The sequence below is a fragment of the Meles meles genome, chromosome 7 (assembly GCF_922984935.1).
Source record: "Meles meles chromosome 7, mMelMel3.1 paternal haplotype, whole genome shotgun sequence".
Taxonomy (NCBI): Eukaryota; Metazoa; Chordata; class Mammalia; order Carnivora; family Mustelidae; genus Meles; species Meles meles.
Window position 1 is genome coordinate 8,055,188 of NC_060072.1, and position 13,908 is coordinate 8,069,095.

At 44.5% G+C, this 13,908-nt stretch overlaps 1 protein-coding gene across 3 annotated transcripts in view; it reads right to left on the bottom strand.

Moving 5' to 3' along the window:
- The window catches only part of SGSM3 (small G protein signaling modulator 3), a 41,863-nt gene extending 28,338 nt beyond the window's left edge, over positions 1 to 13,525 (bottom strand). For all 3 annotated transcript variants that reach the window (XM_046013257.1, XM_046013255.1, XM_046013256.1), the window contains exon 1: positions 13,417 to 13,525. The gene's annotated coding sequence lies outside the window, so the exon portion shown is untranslated. The remainder of the gene's footprint in view (positions 1 to 13,416) is intronic.
- Between the last annotated feature and the right edge of the window lie 383 nt (positions 13,526 to 13,908).

The window sequence follows — 13,908 nt, forward strand, 5'->3', positions numbered from 1 at the left end:
GTGCAAGCAGGACCCTCCCCCGCAGAATCCAGCACAGCAGTTTCAGTTACAGGCAGCTCTCCTGTGCAGACTCACGACCCATGCTCAGCCACTCTAGGTCTTTCCATAAAATAATCACCTGAGGCAGTCCAGTCACTTCCCTGAGTCCCTTCCAGGAGCAACTCCTAAGACTACAGCCTGGCAGTGCCCAGGTGAGGAGAAGGAAGCAAAGGCAAGGTACTACACACACCTCCTGTCAGTACCACTACCAGAGGTGGCGGCAACAACCCCTTCAGGAGTAAAACAACTAACGGTTAGCAACTGTCAACTGCAGCTCGGATGGCTCTGAAAAACAGTGATGTGAGTTTGTGAGGAAATAAAGCTCCTCGAGGGCTGTCAAAAAGGCCCCTGAGATAGGACGCCTGGGTGGCTCAGTTGGATAAGCGGCTGCCTTTGGCTCAGGTCATGATCCTAGCGCCCTGGGATCGAGTCCCACATCAGGCTCCTTGCTTGGCAGGGAGCCTGCTTCTCCCTCTGCCTCTGCTACCATTCTGCCTGCCTGTGCTCACTCTTTCTCTCTCTGACAAATAAATAAATAAAATGTTTTGTTTTTTTTTTTAAAAAAAGGGCCCCTGAAAAATTTGTATTTAAAGTGTTATACTAACTTAGGAGCTTATGGCACTTAAAAGGAACAAGACAGAGAGTTAACAAAGTCCTTCTTCCTCATCTGGTTAAACCACAGAGGTCAACAAACTGCTTTAAAACATTTATTTGGTCAGGCCATTTAAATAATTACTGGGAATTTCTCATTTGCAGATACAAAAATACCTACATAATAACTCTGAAGGATGGTAATCCATTCCTCCTTACTCTGTGGCAGTGAGCGGACGGAGGTATCAGGAGGGAGGTGCCGATTAAAGAAGGAATAATGTATTTATTGACTGTTTACCATATGCTAGAAAACCAGGGCTCAGGGTTAAGCATCTCACCCATGTCACACACCGAGGCAGGCCGAGTGCTAAGCTGACCCTCTGTCCCACGCTGACCAGCACAGCTGTCACTGGCAGTCGTGCAGCACAATCTCCAGGGAAGCCCATGAGACTTGTGGGTGTGTGAGAACAAAACACCTTGGCTTGGGATATGAAGCCCAGTGGAGACCAAGTTAAAACATAAGACCAGCAGTTGGATCAAGAAACACAATTTTTGCAGACGGATTAAGCAGATAAATCAGGAGAGAATTCCCATACTATAGGAGCAAATGAATTTCTCTAACAGACCCGCACCTACAGAGATCATTAGCTTCTTTGCTACCAGCTGTAGTGCAAAGGCATTTAGCACAGCCATGAATGACAGAGTCATGAATGACACCGTTAGAAGGATCTTTTGAGTATGTCCCTCTCGTTTTCTTTTTCTTTCTTCCCCCCAAAAAAGAAACTGAAGCCAAAGAAGTAAAAAGACTTATTTAAAGCCAAACCGTGAGCAGGTGACATAGCCAGACCAGAAGCTAAGTCTCCTATTTCCATATTCCAACCTAAAATTGAATCAAAAACTTGGGAAAAACACGAGAACAGGCAAACTGGATCACTCAGACCAACATCATCACCAACAGAAATCCCAGGGGAGATGTTATGAGAAGTTGTCCTCCTGCTGTTGTAACCTTGGGGTTAGGCAGACCATACTTTTTTGGGGGGGGGGGGAGGCGGGGACCTACCTTCCATTAGATAATCTACTGTTCTGGGTTAGCTCTGTGTATTTCACTGCTGATTTAAACAATCGGGCCCACACAGTTAAAACCTCCACACTGTAGGAATCACACTACCATTCTGAACTAACCACTGAAGCTCTTGCCTCATCCAGCCTCAGGTAAGTTCTCACTGCTCACTGCTCTCTTAGCCCATGTGACTCCAGTACAAAGTCAGGAAACAAGCTCCAAGCGATTTACCTTCACTGTTGCTCAGCTGGACTTTTCATTCTTCTCTAAACGACTTTCTACCATGTTTCCTTTAGTGCTACATTCAAACTTTTCCCCTGTTTCTCCAGACGCCCAACTGTTCTCTGCTGCCACTTACTCCCTCCCAGCTGAGGACCCAGTTTCTACCTTAATGAAGCTAAAGTCATTTGGCTTAGGCTTCCTCAACTTCCGCCTCCTCCTGTCAAAACTGTCCCATCTTTTCAGTTTTTCTAATTTCCTCTCAGAGGAAGAAGTAGCCTTCCTTCCTTCCCAGGCTAAGTCCCCCACTAATAACCTTCCACCATTTCCCTCACTGCATCTCCAGCTTCCTCTCCGCTGGTTTCAAGCACAATGCCCCTGCTCCGACGCCCCTCATCCTTAACTACAGCAAACCCAAACGAAGCCGCTTGGACCCACTCAAACCTCCTACCTTTCCAGCTCTTCTTCCTCTGCTCTGCACATTTTCAAAGGCAGAGTCGAATCCTGCAACCATGCCTCCTCAGTCAACTCGCTCCTTGGGCTTTTTCCACCTAGCTTCCTCCCTTTGCACAAAGACTTTCTGAAGTCTCCAGTGGTTTCCTTGTCACCATATGGAATCCTCTTCCTTTGGCTTCATTTCCTTAAACTCCTCGCAGCATCTGACTGCTGACTTACCTGGGTTTCTTGAAACTGTTCTACGACTCTGAGAGCACCGAACACACTGGTTTTCCTTCTCTACGTAACTGCTTCTTTGCTGACTCCTCTTCTTCCCCTCTGACTCCCAAAAAAGACATTCCCCAAATCAGGCTTCTCTTTTTCAATCCACTCCTAATGGATTCCTACTTGGGAATCTGTTCCTGTTCTTAAGAGGGATTTAGCTATTACTGCTCTACAGATAACGCCACAAATCTCCACCTCTAGCCATGGAAACACTCCTGAGATTCCCAACTTCCTGCTGGATGGCTTCAACTGACTTAATCCATTACATATCGAAATTTATTTTTCTCAAATGAATCTATTTTTATTCTATCCCAGATGATTTTCTTGACTTTCCTATTTCTTTTTCTAAGACTCTCAGATTCTAAGCTTTTAGGGTAATTTCTCTCTTTTGTCTTATTTTCATACTGAATCAGTTGTAAAGTCTATTGATTTTATGTTTAAAAGTATCTCTAACCATCTCTATCTCCATTGCCTTAATTCAGATCCTCACTGACACTTTTCTGGGCTACAGTGAATCTCCTGACAGGTTTCTGTTTCTCCAGACTCTTGCCATTCACGTTAAACAAACTCTGGCTGAATCTCTGCTGAGGTACAGCTCTGATTACAGGGTTCCTTCATCTTCTTCAGTGGCCCCCATCTACCTTCTGAGTCAGCTCCTATTTTCTCTGCACGTGCCCTCTGCTTCAGCCACCGGACCACTCACTGCCATCTCAACATGTTTCCAGATCTTTATTCAGATTGTTCCCTGCTTCAAAGGCTGGCCGCCTCCCATTTCTGAATGTCCTGATTCTTTCTGTCTTTCAGTGCTCGGCTCAGATGCCACTGTGAAGTTTTCTGGAGCCCTCTCAATATTTACTTGTCCACATCTAATGCCACATAGTTACATCTCTCTCATTTTTAACTAGTTGTGTCTACCTTAACTCTAATAACGTGGAAGCTCCTTCAAGCCTGAGTCCTCTTTAGCATTTAGTACTTAATAGGGATTCAATACATGTTTGCCAAGTGACATGAATATACCTTCCTTAGAATTTTTGGATTTGGTGAAGAAATCTATGTTCATCTTATTTATACATGGTACCATGGGAGCAAGAAGTCCTAATTTTGACAACTTGTTCTGCTGTGTGACCTTTGGGTAAAATATTTAATCTCTCATAGCCTCAGCTTCCCTATCAAGTAAATTACAGTATATAGTGCCCACCGACTGAAGTGCAGAGAAAGTACTTAGAACTTCACCACAGTTATACATACTTAGCGTAGAGAAAATATTTTCCAAAGATGGGCCACAACAATATAACCTATCCCAATGCTCTTTTTTTTTTTAAGTAGGCTCTATGCCCAGTGTGGGGCTAGAACTCTTGACCCTGAGATCAAGAGTAGCATGCTCTATCAACTGAGCCAATTTTAAGATTACTTCAAAATAAAGTCTTGGGGCGCCTGGGTGGCTCAGTGGGTTAAAGCCTCTGCCTTTGGCTCGGGTCATGATCCCGGGGTCCCGGGATCGAGCCCCGCATTGGGCTCTCTGCTCCACGGGGCGCCTGCTTCCTCCTCTCTCTCTGCCTGCCTCTGCCTAGTTGTGATTTCTCTCTGTCAAATAAATAAACTATTTTAAAAAATAAATAAATAAAATAAAATAAAATCTTTTTTTTTTTAAGATTTTATTTATTTATTTGATAGAGATCACAAGTAGATAGAGAGGCAGGCAGAGAGAGAGAGGGAAGCAGGCTCCCTGCCGAGCAGAGAGCCCGATGTGGGACTCGATCCCAGGACCCTGAGATCATGACCTGAGCCGAAGGCAGCGGCTTAACCAACTGAGCCACCCAGGCGCCCAAATAAAATAAAATCTTAAAAAAAAAATCAACGTGCTTGGGTGGCTCTGTCCATTAAGCACCTGCCTTTGTCTTAGGTCATGATCCCACAGTCCTGGGACTGTGGCTCCCTGGTCAGTGGGGAGTCTGCTTGTCCCTTTCCCTCTGCCTCTTCCCTCCCCTCTCACCTCCCCTCCCTGGCTTGTGCTCTCTCTCTTTTAAATAAATAAATAAAATCTTTTTTTTTTTTTTTTAAAGGATTTTATTTTTTTGAGAGAGAGAGATAACGAGAGAGGGAACACAAGCCTGGGGCCTGAAGAGGGAGAAGCCAATGTGGGGCTATCCCAGGACGCTGGGATCATGATCCGAGCTGAAAGCAGATGTTTAATGACTGAGCTGCCCAGGTGCCCCTAAATAAATAAAATCTTAAAAAAAAATTGTTGGGGCGCCTTGGTGGCTCAGTGGGTTAAGCCGCTGCTTTCTGCTCGGGTCATGATCTCAGGGTCCTGGGATCGAGTCCCGCATCGGGCTCTCTGCTCAGCGGGGAGCCTGCTTCCCTCTCTCTCTCTGCCTACCTTTCTGCCTACTTGTGATCTCTGTCAAATAAGTAAATAAAAATCTTTTTTAAAAAATTGTTGTTTTGAGCCACTAAGTTCTAGGGTGACTGTTACACAGCAACAGATAAACTAAAGAACTGGTAATACATCCAGCCATTATTAATATAATGTCACTGTAAATTCCAGTCAGTTTCCTCCCACCCTTTACTTTTCAAACTGACAAGAACTCATCTTTTTACTGTAATCTCATTTGGCAAGTATCATTCTTTCATTTAACATAATGAGTGCTTACTCTGGGTCAGATCCCATTTTAGACTCTGGAAAAGAAAAAAACAAAATCCCTGCCTTGTTAAAATTTTTAGCCTAGTCGGGTAGAGAGACAGCCAAATGAATCCATAATGTCAAATAATAATTAATGTAATTTAATAAATTACACAGTAATTTATATATAATGCTAGGTAGTGATAAGGGTTCTCATGCTTATTACTTGTCCTTATAGAAGCTAAACGAATCTATATTCTACCAGAAAAGCACAAAGTACTCAGAGCGATCTCAGTTGTTTTTTTTTTTTTAAAAGATTTTATTTATTCATTTGATGAGAGAAAGAGAGAGCGCACAAGCAGGCAGAGAGGCAGGCAGAGAGAGAGGGAGAAGCAAGCTCCCTGCTGAGCAGAGAGCCCGATGTGGGACTCGATCCCAGGACCCTGAGATCATGACCTGAGCCGAAGGCAGCGGCTTAAACCACTGAGCCACCCAGGCGCCCCGCGATCTCAGTTTAAAATAAAGAATGGAATAATATTTTCTGTTTTGTTTCCAAAACATTTCTGAACAATGCCCCATACATTTGTTGGTCTTTCTGGCCACAGTGGCCAAGCAAATCTATGAACTCCAGGTCCCTCCATTAGATCTTAATCGCTCATTTTATCAAAGTAATTTGGAGCACCTGGGTCGCTCAGTTGTTAAGCCTCTGTCTTCAGCTCGGGTCATGATCTCAGAGTCCTGGGATTGAGCCCCACATCTGGCTCCCTGGTCAGCGGGAAGCCTGCTTCTTCCTCTCTCACTCCCCCTGCTTGTGTCCCCCCCTCACTGTGTCTCTCTTTGTCAAATAAATAAATAAAATCTTTAAAAAACAACAATAAAGTAATTTGGAATTTTTTTGTTGTATCAGTAAGCTTCTAGATTCACCTCTTAAATGTTGTATAGTTAATATATTTTAGTTTACATTTTCCAGTTCCTAAATGCAGTTATCTTGTGTTGTTAAAATACTTGTGATTTTCCTAATGGTTTATATAGATTAGTAAAATTTTCCTGTAACTTTTCCCCAAGCACTTGGTTCTTCTCCATATGGATGAATATAATGTGTTTGTATTGTTTACATCAATGTGAAAAGAAAACATAATTTACAAAAATAAAAGTTGTAGCAACTCTTAAAGACATACCTCATAAAATTAAATACATTTCCATTCTGTGATTTACATTTATTTAAAAAATGAACTTTAACTCACTTCCAAAGTTTACTATTCTGTTTATTTGCCTATAGCATTTTCTACCTATTCTTGAATCTCAAAATAAAAATAAACCAAAGACATCAAAAAAACACCACTCACACAAATCCACTAATACATTTTCTGGTTATAAAAGTCATAGATACTCATTGTGGAAAAGCTGGACAATTCACAATTAACAAATGAATAAAGAAATGAATGCCCAAGGGCACCTGGCTGGCCCAGTTGGAGGAGCATGCGACACCTGATCTTGGGGCCATGAGTTCGAGCCCCAAGCTGGGTACAGAGATTATAAAAAATAAATAGGGGTGCCTAGGTGGTGCAGTTGGTTGAGTGTCTGACTCTTGGTTTCAGCTCAGGTCATGATTTTGGGGTCACGAGATTAAGCCCTACTGTGGGCTCTACGCTGAGCATGAAGTCAGCCTGAGATTCTCTCTTCCTCTCTCTCTGCCCCTCCCACTTGTGTGATTACTTAATCTCTTTCTCTCTCTCTCTCACTCACACACATACTGCATAAAGAAAATGTTAACAATCACACAGAAACATTTCCATTATCACAGAAAATTCTACTACATTATGTTTCACTATTACACTGCCTCCCAGGACTAGGTTTTATAGTGGATACATCTGGTCTGTGTCCACGGGATTAAAATTCCATTGACCAGGCAAATATACACACATGAAATGATAAACACAAGGCCAGTTAAAAATAAGAGAATAAACCACAAATATTAATCGAGTTTCAAAGAAACAAAGAGATAACTATAGGTTGATATGGAAAAGTCTTCATAAAGGAGACAGATACTTATTTATTGGCTGAATAATCCATTAAGGGATATGTATACATTGCACTAGGCACTCTAAGGAACTGACCTAAGCAAGATTCAGGGACACTACAGTTTGACAAAGAGATTAACTGTCAATCACCAACCACCCTCTCCCCATTTCTGTCATTACTGAGCTGTATGATATTGGGATCTCTAGTCCTTATGAGGGGACGATCTCAGACTTCTAGTCCTAAAGTGCTATGATCCAAAGAGAAGAAAAAGACACCAGAGAGTAAGGAAAGCAACTGAAAAAGATCCAAAGTTCAGAGAATGAAGTGTGCTCCCAGAACACAAAGCACACACAATGGTGATTTTTTGTTGAGGAAATAGTCACTCATTCAACATACATTTACTGAATATCTATTATGTGCCAGGTACTGTTCTAAAGTGATAAGGATACAACAGCGCTCAAAACAGATTTTAAAAATCCCTTTTTTTCTAGAATCTGGCATTCTAGAAGGGAAACAATAAATAAGATGCTATATTGTTTGCCAGGTCATTAGTGCTACAGAGTAAAATGAAACAGGGAAAGGAATAGGCAGTTTCAGAAAGTGGCTATTTTAAATGAGGGGTTCAGAAGCACCTGGGTGGCTCAGTCAATTAACTGTCTGCTTTCAGCTCAGGTCAAGATCCTAGAGTCCTGGGATCGAGACCACCCCATGTTGGGCTCCCTGTTTGGCAGGATCCTGCTTCTCCCTTTCCCTCTGCCCCTCCTCTTGCCCCTTCTCCCTGTGTGTGTGTGTGCGCATGTGTTTGTGTATGTGTGTGTCTCTCTCAAATAAATAAAATCTTTATAAAAAAAATAATAAATGAGGGGTTCAGGGAAGACTCAATGAGAAGATGAAATCTAAGCCAAGACCTGAAGAAAGTGAGGGGCTGATTGAAGCAGAGGTCTGGGACAGAGCTAAGAGCAGCAGATAGCAGTAGTGAGGCAGGAACAGAGGAGACCAAGGTGGGAGAGTAGGGAAAAGCAAGAATGGTTTGTTCTAGACTGATCTCTATATCTGAGTCCAAAAACAGAGATTTCAGAATTGAAGGGAACTTTATAGGTCATTTAGTACAACTACCCATTAGATTATTAAACCCATACTACTCTTCCCAAGTGACCATCTTGTCTTGGCTTGAACTATTTTTTTTATATTTATTTATTTTTAAAGATTTTATTGATTTATTTAACAGAGATAGAGCACAAGTAGGCAGATTGGCAGATGGAGGGAGAGGGAGAAGCGGGCTTGATCCTGGGACTCTGGGACCCAAGTAGAAGGCAGCCACTTAACCGACTGAGCCACCCAGGTGCCCCAAAGTTTTCAAAGTTTAAAGTGGTAGAGCAGAATCTGAACTTTGTTGTAGGTACTCCTAATTACTGTACTCCACAGACTTTGAAAGTGGGAAAAAAAAAAATCGTGGTATTTGGACTTTAACCCTAAACTCAAGTCACACAAATTAAGGGTATTTACAAATGAAACTCGAAACTCAAATACAAGAAGAGGGAAATGAACTGCTGATACATATCTTTAGAATATTAGCTAGAAGCCTAACCAGATATCTAGAGACAACCAGGAATACTCCTATCATTTTGTTAAGAAAAAGTCTTCTCTTAGCTCTACTGGAAATCAGGCCCTTCCCAAGTGTAAGCCTTCTGATTAGAGCTTTCAATCTCTCTCTCTCTTTTTTTTTTTTAAGATTTTATTTATTTGACAGACAAAGATCACAAGTAGGCAGAGAGGCAGCCAAAGAGAAGGGAAGCAGTCTCCCTGCTGAGCAGAGAGCCCGATGCAGGGCTCGATCCCAGGACGCTGGGATTGTGACCCGAGCCAAAGGCAGAGGCCTTAACCCACTGAGCCATCCAGGGTCCCCTCAATCTCTCTCTTTTTTAAAAAAGATTTTATTTTTAAGTAATCTCTATACCCAACATGGGGCCTGAATTTATAATCCCAAAATCAAGCGTTGCATGCTCCAGCTGAGCCAGCCAGGCATCCCTTAATCTCATTTCTAATGTTACTCTTACTGACAAAGTTATTTAATGATTCCAAAGAAGCTAACTTCCCAAAACAATTCATATTAGCGGAGGAAAAGAAACACCACAGAACACCTGCATCACACTGAGAAGTAGCAGAAATATGTTTATAACTGTGAGAGGCATAATGTTAGAAGACCCAGTTAACTGTGCCTACCAAAAAAAGGTAAATGTCACTCCTCATTTATGAATATGACCGTCAAGGAACCTAATGTTCAAAAAAAGGAGAGGTGATTATATGTATGCTGTTCAAGCAAAGGTGTCTTCAAAATCAGTTCATAAGCCACACTAACGGTAAGCTTCATTCAGTCTGAATGAAGGGGTGCTGAGAGTACTATCCATGTTCTGAATACAACATCCTAAGAGGTCTTCATCCATCAAATATTTATTAATCGCCTACCACTGCTCCAGAAGACAGAGGTGAGGTGGTAAAAAAGATAAAGGCCCTACTCTCATAGAGCTTACATTGTAAGCAGGTATCATAAAAAAGAAATTGAGGCTCAGTTCCCAGGTCTGTTAGACTCTAAGACCTACACTGTATATTTTGACGGTATCAACTCTCACAGGCAAGACACTGCTTCTCCTAAAAGTCCACACCTCACCATCATCTCTGTCGGCAGTCCAGGGTCACTTTCTCAGTAAAGTGTTCTTCTTCCAAGTCCCAAGAGCAAAGATTGCTTGGTCGGCAGTTTAACACATCATACTGACATGAGTGAAATTCTTTTTCTCCTTCATTAGTCCCCAAACTCCCTCAGGGCAAGAACCATGTCTTAGCCTCTTTATAGGTCTAGAAGATGGGACAGGAAACATTCAATAAATAGCTGAGTGGAGCTCATGAGAACATTTCCACAGAGTAGAGGGTGGAAGCTAGATCGGAATGAACGAAGGAGTCAAAGAAAGAGAGAGGAATAGTGTTTGCTCTTCAAGAACAAGTCAAGACAGGAGGGAAATGGAAGTAGTCTGAAGGAGGCATGTGATCACAGGAAAGTTTTATATTTTTTTAAGAATGAGAAAGATTTGCAAGTATGTATTTGTTGGTAAGGTGGTGCAGCACAGGATAAAGAGCAGGGATGACAGAGTGAGATTAGGCATGAATTTGAATCTGGCCCTGTCACTTCCTACATCTGTGGACAAATTACTTATCTTCTGTACTTCAAATTAAACATAAAAAGAGAATGATATACCTACACCTCACTGTGACAATGACAGCATGTGGCAAAGAGAAGAAATCCAATAAATGCTATTAATGACTATTACTGTACGCAGAAGCCTGGACTCTGGTTTTCTAACCCCTCCTACAAAGCTCGTGCTTCAGTGCGGATTTCCTATCCCAGTCTATGTGCAATATGTGATGGCAAAGAAACAGGATCCCTGTTTCTTCTGTGTGTACCACCCTCTGTGCTATTCCACTTCTTCTTTTTTTTTTTTTTTAAAGATTTTATTTATTTATTTGACAGACAGAGATCACAAGTAGGCAGAGAGGCAGGCAGAGAGAGAGGAGGAAGCAGGCTCTCAGCAGAGCAGAGAGCCCGATGCGGGGCTCGATCCCAGGACCCCGGGACCATGACCTGAGCCGAAGGCAGAGGCTTAACCCACTGAGCCACCCAGGCGCCCCGCTATTCCACTTCTTAATGACAGGCTGCATGAGCTCATGAATGGCTACTATGGAAAATTACTAATGTCATCAGCTGAGGAAATAGAGACAATCTGGAAAACAAGCAGATAAAACTGATGTTAACTCATCAAATGTACAAGATTCTGGGCTCCTGCCAAAACTCATTGAGAGCTAGGAAGAGAGAAACCGAAAACACAAACACACAGAACATTGTTTAACTTCCTAAGCCAACAAGGTGTTCCCAGCATCCACCCCAGGCACAGAAAGATGGCTGTACGATAAAAGGAATGGTTCTCGGGATGCCTGAGTGGATCAGACAGCTGAGCCGTCCAGCTCTTCGTTTCAGCTCAGGTTCTGATGTCCCTCCCAGTCACAGGATCAAGCCCTACATGGGGCTCTGCACTTAGTGCAGAGTCTGCCTCAGATTCTCTCTCTCTCTCAAATAATACCTTAAAAAGAGAGAGAGAGGGGCACCTGGGTGGCTCAGTAGGTTAAAGCCTCTACCTTCAGCTCAGGTCATGGTCCCAGGGTCCTGGGACTGAGCCCCCGCATCGGGTTCTCTGCTCAGCAGGGAGCCTGCTTCCTTCTCTCTCTCTCTGCCTGCCTCTCTGCCTACTTGTAATCTGTCTGTCACACAAATAAATAAAATTAAAAAGAGAGAGAGAGGGTTCTCTCCTGAGTTCCTTTCTCAGTATTTCACCCTCATGTCAGAGTCACTCCTATGAGTTGCTACTCCAGTTCACCAACTTTTCTGTCATCTGATAAGTTTCCAAATTCACAAGATTAGCACGCTTTTTTAAAAAAATATTTAAGTAATTTTCATTCACAGCCTTTTAAAGTTAGTGCTCTCATGCTCACTTCAGCAGCACATATACTAAAGTTAATGGTCTGGCCATAGGTCATGTTCACCTGTTACCCATATCTGATGAACAGAAATACCTCACGCCCTTCCTCCTAACCATATCACACATCTCCATGCTTAAAAAGGGACGCAGACAAGAGGACTAAAGCCCAGGCTACTGTGACAATTAGTGATGAAACGCCTACATATAGCTAGGATTATGGGAAGACAGGAAAGATACTGACTTCCATTTCGAATCGGACTACAAATTAATCATGGAGAACAGAAATTAACATGTAGAACAAAGATGATATAATTACTGATTAGAGTTCAGAGAAAACTAGAAGATAAGGAAAAGAAGATGAGGAAGTAAAGAAGTAGGAAATATATGTGTTATCTACAAACGTAATCACAAACATAATCACTAAAAGCTACTAGTAGGGGCACCTGGGTGGCTCAGTCGGTTAACCGTGTGACCAGGTTTCGTCTCAGGTGGTGGTCTTGGGGAGGGGGGAATCAAGCCCCAAATAGGGCTCTATGCTGAGGACGGAGTCAGCTCCAGGTTCTCTCCCTCTCTCTTCACCCCTGCCTCATCTCACTCTCTCTCTAAATAAAATCTTCCTTAAAAAAAAAAAAAGTAATAATAAAAGCTACAAGTAAACAAGTCAAGGTTGGAAATTTAGTTTTTGTGAATCAGAGTCTTATTAGGAACTTGAATTTACCAAGGAAGAATAAGAAAGAAGGGCAAAGAATAGTCCAGGACACCTCTAACAACCCACCAAACCCAAAGAGCCAGCAACCCATCACAAATTTCACGTGCAGCACGAGGCTGGAACCTACGACAGTCACCCATCACAGAAAAGAAACTTTAAAACAGCCTTTCATCCTCCATAGAAAAAGCATCCTGGATCATTAAACTAAGTAAAATTTTCGGACTTCCAATCCTAACCACGCTGAGTGATCTCGGCTAATACATGCCTCAGTTTCCCCAAAGTTAAAACACACGTATCACGGCGAGTCTCCGCCTGCGTCTGAGCCTGTGTTCTGACCCCGGACCTGACTCTTCAACGTCAAGTCACAAATTAAACCTGAGGAAGCCAACAGCTTAAATGTGCCCGAGGAAAAGAAAGAAAACGCGACCCCCAGCCCCCCCCCCCCCCCCCCGGCCTGAGGTGCGGTTTCTGTAAACCCGTTCGCAGCTGCTCAGGGGGAGGTATTACTCGGACTCGAGCCCCCAGGACACGGAGGCTCCGGCGCCGGTGGCCCGCCGCTCCCGCGGTCCGCGCTGGGAGGCCGCCCCCGCCCCGCGCAGGGATGCGGGGGCGCAGCGACACGCGGGTCCGAGTCCCGCCGCCGCCCCGCAGGCCCCGCGCCCGCCCGCCAGACCCAGCGCCGGGCGCCTCCGGCCGGCGCCCCCACCCACGCGGGCACCTGCGAGGTCCGGCCCCGCCGCTCTCCCGGCCGCGGGCGGTGCTTCTCCCCCTCGTCTGCCCCGTCTGCCCGTCAGTCCTTCAGTCGGTCGCTCCACAGCCGCCCCCGCGACCCCACCTGAGGGGCAGGTGTGGGCGCCGGGCTTCACAGACCCAGAGAGTCACCGCCGACCTCTCTCTCCACACTCACCTGCCCGGCGCGGGATGTCCAGCTGCCCCGCCGCCCCAAATCCCCGCCACCTCAGTGCCAACCCAGGTCCGGCTCGCGGCTCCACCGCTCAGACCCAGTCAGCGCTCGGTGGCGCCACCGCGCACGCGCGCCGGGCCGAGCGGGGGAAGGGGGGTGACGTTGAGCATGCTGGGGGCTGTAGTCCTCCGGGGACAGGGGACTGCGGCGGCACTGGGGTCTAAGCGCTCCCGGACCCCACACACGAGCCTCCTTTCCGAGCTGAGACCCGGTCCCCCGGCGAATGGCGAAGGGGGCAGGGGGCGCACAGAAGTCCTTCAAAGCCTATTTTTTTTTTTAGCTCAGCGATACCCACTAGCCTTCGTCTTCACTGCAGCCCAAGGAGCTCAAGGCAATATGGGGTAGACCAGCAGTTGGGAGGCGGAATAGACGCGGCAGGACTCTGGAAAAGAGCGGCCCTTACTTGATGCTCATTTTCTAAATATTTAAGTGCCT